This window comes from Mus caroli, chromosome 14, assembly GCF_900094665.2.
Source record: "Mus caroli chromosome 14, CAROLI_EIJ_v1.1, whole genome shotgun sequence".
Classification (NCBI taxonomy): domain Eukaryota; kingdom Metazoa; phylum Chordata; class Mammalia; order Rodentia; family Muridae; genus Mus; species Mus caroli.
In genome coordinates this window covers 79272099-79279638 of record NC_034583.1, presented here as the reverse complement: position 1 = coordinate 79279638, position 7540 = coordinate 79272099, and positions in this window count along the sequence as shown.

Below are 7540 nucleotides of genomic sequence, written 5' to 3'. Positions count from 1 at the left end.
GAAAGGAAAGGAAAGGAAAGGAAAGGAAAGGAAAGGAAAGGAAAGGAAAGGAAAGGAAAGGAAAGGAAAGGAAAGGAAAGGAAACAGAAAAGAAAAGAAAAGAAAAGAAAGAAAAGAAAAGAAAAGAAAAGAAAAGAAAAGAAAAGAAAAGAAAAGAAAAGAAAAGAAAAGAAAAGAAAAGAAAAGAAAATGCATCAACCACTTTTTATTGATACAGGATCTTAACATCTCTGGGGAAATTTAGGAGAAATATTATTTTGGATAATATTCAAATGATTTAAAAAAAAGCAAAAATGATGAAGTGACTAAAAGTTGGTTTTCTAGAAGCAAGAATGCAGCCTTTCTTTTGCCAAATATTTCTTCTATTAGATCATATCGACTAAGTCTATTCTATTTTTCTCTAATCTTCATCACTTTCAGCATTGTTGACAGTTTTTAATTCCCATTCATTCTAACTGTCTCTGTCTCTCCATCTCCCTCCCTCCCGAACATTAAAAAATAATTCTGGTATTTTGTCTGTATGTCAAATATAGCTATTTCTATTTATCTGTTTTAACATATTAAATAGTGCCTTCTTCCCAGCTCCAATGTTGGGCAGATTAAATCACTGATAACTTCAGTTCTGGGGAAAACAACATTTTGGCCTCTTCAGCCACCTGTATCACGTATACATAACCAGGCACAGAATCATACACACACACATAATTAATTTTTTTCAAAAAAATCTTTAAACTGTCCAAGTAGGCAGTTGTTTGGTGATCACAGTTCTTAGTCTCTAAAAGTACACTGTGGTTTTCATTCCTCTAAAAACTTTGTACTCAATTTATTGAAACACTATAAGATTAAAGGAATTAATCTACTAATCACTCATTATTATTATCCATTATATATGCAAATAAAAACATGATATTATCTGTCTTAATAAGTAGCATCATTGTGTCTGTTAACAAAGTTTAACCAAATCTTGAATATTTTCTTATGAAAATTTTTAGGTACTTGTAGTCTCCAAAACTATTAGAACATCAGTTAAGTGGATGAATTTTAGAGCTAATTGGTTAATGCCACCACTTAGATAGCCAGGAATAACTTCACATAAGTAGATACCCTTTGTGAAAGTTGTCTAGGGTCTTTTATACAGTCTCTCCTCGTCAACCAGCATCACATGTCATTCTATTTGAAACTAAAATAAATGCCTAAGTGCAACATTGGACTCTGTGTTCATGTTCTGTTCTTATACCCAATGCCTCCAAAATGAAAAAGAACAAACTAGGGTAAAAGTTTTCTTCAAAACTAGAATTAAGCCCCTTTTGGCCTACATACAGAAACTTGGATCATCTTAGCAAACTGATAAAATGGTTTAGCTTTTGGTTACTTACCTAAATGTCAGTTTATATTACTAAAATTGAAAAAGTATGGTGGCATGTTATAATCTACATAATAGACGAATAAAAATGCTCTGATGTTCAGAATGTTAAAATCTGAAGTTCCTGTTATTGCTGTTAGCCCATACCTGATGTCCTACAAATTACCTGAAATTTTTATCTCAGTACTGACAGTATCAGAGCCTCTTTCCTTTCCAATCAATGTGTTTATATCTACATCATCCTAGTCCTCTTTTCCAGCTAGTTTAACTAGATTCTTTCTTACTGAAGTCTATCTCTCACTATACTTTTACAGACTTGTTATAGTCTCTTGTTTTGAGTCTTGTTTTCTGAATACATTTTTTCTCATCCTATTGAAATTTCTATCATCCAGTCATTTCCATTCAATATCTATATAATGTGTCACTTACACACACACACACACACAATAATAGCAGTGATTCCCTTCTCACTAAGCATGAAAGAAATACCATTATATTATACTATCTGTGATTTGTCTTTCATTTAGCCACATTCCGTATATTCTAGTGCTTTTCTTCACCAAGTTTTCAAGGCTCTGCTAGCTCTCACATCTCTGTCTTTGTCAATTGATCTCTCATCACCACACTTATTTATCTATATACTTATTGGCATTCTTTTTTTGTTTTGTTTTGCTTTTCTTTCTTTTTTATTTCCATACAGAGTTTCTCTGTGTAGCCCTGGCTGTTTTAGAACTCACTCTGTAGATCAGGCTGGCCTCGAAATCAGAAATCCACCTGCCTCTGCTTCTCAAGTTCCTGGGATTAAAGGCATGTGTCACCACTTCCCAGCCTTACTGGCATTCTTTGATGCACTAATCCAAATATCCAAAATAGCATTCACATAACTGAATCATTTGTTATTCTAAACTTTAGTGTTTTAAAGTTGCACAACATTTACATAATAAAATTATCCAGATCCCAAAATTATACAAAATAGACTTCTCTCTATGTAGAACACCCACTGGAACAGTAGCTGTGGAGCTTCATCTTTATTTTACATTCAAAAAATTTTCTTAAATTTGTTATTGACAAAATAACATTTGCCTAATCAATGCAATCAGCTAGACCACATATGAACGTTATCTTCTACTTCAAACTGCTTGCCCAAAATTTCGATTCTATCCTTTCCATGTCTTTCCAGGTAATCTTTGCACTTTTATTTTTGGTCTTGACATCCAACTCTTGGGACATACACATTCCGTCACATCCCCTTTAAGGTCTCTTCCACAAAGTCTCTTCGCTAATTTCTTTTTACCCCTTTTCCTGAATGCAATCACTGTATTCGTTCCAAAACCTTAGTCTACAATGTTATTGGTTTACCATAGCTAAATAATAAATAAGATCTTTTTGAGCTAACTTTCAAATACAAATAGGTAACTTATAGGACATGTATTCATTAGGACTACTGAAAGTGTCCTCTATTACTGATCCAAAACCAATTCCTCTGACGCCACGAATTTGCTTCTTTCTGATCGAGAGCTTCCATTTTAAGAAATCAATGTGAATTGCACTCCAGTTCTTCTACCAAGACTTATTTTTCTTCTTATAATTTCAAATGTTAATAATCAACAACAAGAAAGAAAAGGAAAGAAGAACTGCTCTTTTATTTTACTGCAACACGTGCATACTGCTGTTACTACGGTAGAACGTTTTCTTTTAAGATTAATTTTTGTCCTTCCAGTCTGTGCCAGTCTACCTTGGAAGCTAACTCACCAGCATCCAGTCCCACAGCCCCCAGAGGAGGCTCCACTCCCAGGAGCTCTAGCCTGCCCAGGATCTTAGGATCAGGAGCGAGGAGAACATAACATCTGTTCCAGTACCACCACTGGAATAACTGGAACCAGCAGGATCCAGGAACACAAGAATACCCTCATAGAAGCAGGGGGAGGGAGGATGTGATAGGGTGTTTCTGGGAGGGAGGGAAACCAGGAAAGGGGATAATATTTGAAATGTAAATAAAGAAAATATCCATTAAAAAAAGGATCAGAAAAATAAATAAATAAATAAATAATAAGACTATACTTGAACTAGATATAAATATTTTGATTAGAGAGGAGAGAAGATGTGATACTCTCAGAGTTCTGAAATTAAAAAAAAAACATTAAAGTCATTTGTAGAGACATAAGATGTGGTCTAATAGCAGTATCAGAAACTTTGGTACTTGAACGTGTGTGTGTGTGTGTGTGTGTGTGTGTGTGTGTGTGTGTNTGTGTGTGTGTGTGTGTGTGTGTATGTATGTGTGTGCATGTGTGTGTGTGTGTATGTGTGTGTGTATGTGTGTGCATGTGCATGTGTGTATGTGTATGTGTGCATGTGTGTATGTGTGTGTATGTGTGTGCATGTGTGTGTGTGTGTGTGTGTGTGCATGTGTGTGTGCCTGTGAGTGTGTGTGTGCATGTGTGTTCAAGTACTTGCAGGACTCTTGCCTGATTGTTTACACACCCTCCCTACTATCAATCTCTTTCTCACTAATTGGCTTGTGACTTGCTGAGCTCAGCAGTTTAGTAGGAATTGGCTCTGTTAAAGCATATGCTCAGGTTTTCCTTACATTTCTTCATCTTTTAAAAATGGATATGCTTTTGTGCTGCCAGGAACATTAGTGATAGAAATCAGTTCCTCCATATATCATAATTACTCCATAAAATGTCTACCTACTAAAGTGGGCTCTTTTGAATATCTGCTATCTGATGAGCTAAAAGAAACTCATATTAATATTAACTCATATTTGTAGTAATTCTTTGTTTTGTAGAAAAATACATTTTTATGATTTATCTAGGCAATCAGCTCCAAATTATTTAAAAAGCAGAAGGTGCAAAGTATTAATAATTAAATATTTCACATATTTATGAATTCAAAAAAACTAATGATTCTTTTCAGTAATAATAGTATAGAAATGGAGTTATTTGTATATGCAGAAAATGTCCTTAACAACAGTCAGTTATGTAAACCTTTCGGGGAATATATATGATTTGCTTTGATTAAGAAAACATCTATAGTGAATTTTTCCTGCTCCTTTCTGGCAGTCCTTACTTTTGCTATTTTTTTTTTTTTTTGTAATGGAAAACACTATTCAAGACACATAGAACAATCTTCAATTTCATAGTTCTAATAATAACATTAAAAACATCAATTTTACAGAGTATTGTAATCAATTGTATTATTTTAAATCATTTTTTAATTTTAATTTTTTATTCACTTTACATCCTAATCACAGTCCATTCCCTCCTCTTTCTCCAGTCCTGCCCTTACAAATCCTTTCTCACATTATTAAATGGTTTTGATTGTTAATAATTGCAAATGATATTCTTTGAAGTTTTTACTAGTTTATTTGTATTTCAAATTTTTATAACATTTAAGCTGCGTTCATTAAAATACTACAAACATTTGTTTCGTTATTGCTTTGTTTTGAAGTTATATTATAATTACATCATTTCCTACTTTCCTTCTTTTCAAACTCTGCCATATATTAATCTTTATTCTCTTTCAAATTCATGACCTCACATATATATATACTATGCATATTATATATGTATATTATTATATATAATATTTAATGTGTGTATACATATATAGGTGTATGCATGTGTGTGTTCTTAAATACATAAGTACATCGCACTAAATCTGTATTATAGTCCATGTATATATTTTCTAAGGGTTCAAAGTATTGACTAAAACTGAGCTGAAGAAGGACAGCAATGGACACGCTAACATGGGCAAGGAGTAGACTACCAACACGTCTCAAGCCTATACCAAATCTAAAGCCAAGGAATGCTAAGGTGAGAGAAATAGGCTTCTCCACGTGTACTTTGTTGTTTGTAGTCTTAAGTAAAATTTTAAGTGAGGAGGTTTAATTTCAGGCTATTTGTTAGGTCAGCTATCTCATAAACTCTCCACTAGAAAAATATTCAAATTTCTACCTAAATAGTTAAAGTTTTCCATTTAACAGGAGTTTCAGAGGCTACTGAGTCAAAGAAGAAACTTAAGGTAAACTAATAAAAGAATTAGTTATTTCTTGAATACTTCCTATGGTCAATAGATGGACTTAACATCCGTTATTTTACAGAGTTCATTCAAAATATGGTATATATACTTACCAAATTTTTATTTTGCGCAAATAATTTGCATTTTAAAAACAATTTAAAACTGCCAGAATAACAGAATTGTACTGCTAATTATCAACCAAGATACAAATAATGAAACCGTTATAAAAAAAAAAAAACAATAAAACACAAAAAAAGAAAAAAATCATAAATCAGGATATCAATGAAGTGTACAAAGTTCATTTGTAGAAATGAAGCCCAGAATATAATAAATGTAAGTATAATATACACATTCAAATGATTATACTTGAAATCTTAAAAACATCTTAGCATTGTTGTGTAGGTGCGTCAAACTGACAATGTAACTAAAAGTTATATAATATGTTGTGAAGCTTGAAGTTCAAAAGGAAAAAAGGAAAAAATGACAAAAAATCCTTTTAACAAACAATATTGATATGATAATTGACACATGCCAAATAGATTTTAAAGACACATAAACAGGTGAAGATTTCCATTAACAAATGTTATAATAATACAAGTATTTAAAGTACATGCATGGTATGTACTTACTAATAAGTGGATATTACCCAAAAAAACTACAGAATACTTAGGATACAATCACAGAACTCAAGAATGTTAACAAGCAGAAGGTGCCAACTAAGGATGCTTCAATCCCATTTGGGAGAGAGAAGAAAATAATAATGGGATGCAGTGGAAGGGAGAGACCTGAGTGAAAGAAGTGAGAGGGGGAGGGGAAAGGAGGAATATGATCAGGTATGGGGGGGGGGCAGGAAAGAAGCCCTGAGAGCCAGCCAAATGAATGAAAACATGCAACTTCAGTGGGGTTAGGGGGACCCTCTATAAAGTACCAGAGACCTGGGAAGTGAGAGACTCTCAGGACTCAAAGGGAGGGACCTTAGATGAAATACCCAAAAATGGGGAGAGGGAACTTATAGAACCTACCTCCAGAAGAAAGACAGGGCATCAAGTGGAGGGATGGTGCTGCCATCCCACAGTCAAAAATTCTGACCAAGAATTGTTCCTGTCTAAAAGAACTGCAGGAACATAAAATGGAGAAGAGACTCAGAAAAAGGTGGTTCAGTGACTAGCCCAACTTGGGATTCATGTCAAGAGGAGGCTCCAAGGCCTGACACTATTACTGATGCTATTGTGTGCTTACAGACAGGAGCCTAGCATACCTGCCCTTTTAGAGGCCCAACAAGCAGCTGACTGAGACAGACACAGGTACTTAAACCTAACCACTGGACTCAAGTCAGAGATAACTGTGGTTGAATTAGGGAAAGGCTGGAAGCAACTAAGGAGGAGGGCGACCCCATAGAAAGACCAGTAGTCTCAATGAATCTGGATCTCTCAGACATTTATCCACCAACCAGGCAGCATAGAAGAGCTGGTCTGACCCCTGTGGGAGATTAGCCTAATCTTGGAGAGAGACTTGAGACCCCAGCGAGTGGGGAGGCCTGGCAGAGGTTGGGGTGAACATCCTCTTGGAGATAATTTGAAAACTGTTTATTGAATGAAAATTTCAGTTTATGATCTAAAATTATATGCCATAGATACATTTCAGAACAAAGCATGGTCCTTTTTGCCGTGAAGAGATAGAAAATAAGCCAGCAATTACTAATTAATCTTAAAAGAAAAGAATGCCAGGAGTGTTGTTAAGGAATGCACTTGGGAATTGGACTTAAGAATTTAGCATTTCTGCTGAGCTCCACAACAAATCTACTCTAGGAGATTGGCACCCACACCCAGGAGAATTCTACACTGAGGCCATAGAACAGTCTCCTTGCTCCCTGAACCCACAATAGGCACTCATGTCTGAAGCTCTCTTTAGTGTAATACCCAACTGCTTCTACACTTTGACAATAACAATGCCCACATATTCTCAGAGCATATAGCCATTGGAACACTGTCTCCTAAGACCAATGTAATAGTGTTAGAAAAAGGTTTTTGTTTTATTTTCCTCCAATGTGTAAAAGTCTACAAGAGGGCTGGTGAGATGGCTCAGTGGGTAAGAGCACCCGACTGCTCTTCCGAAGGTCCAGAGTTCAAATCCCAGCAACCACATGGTGGCTCACAA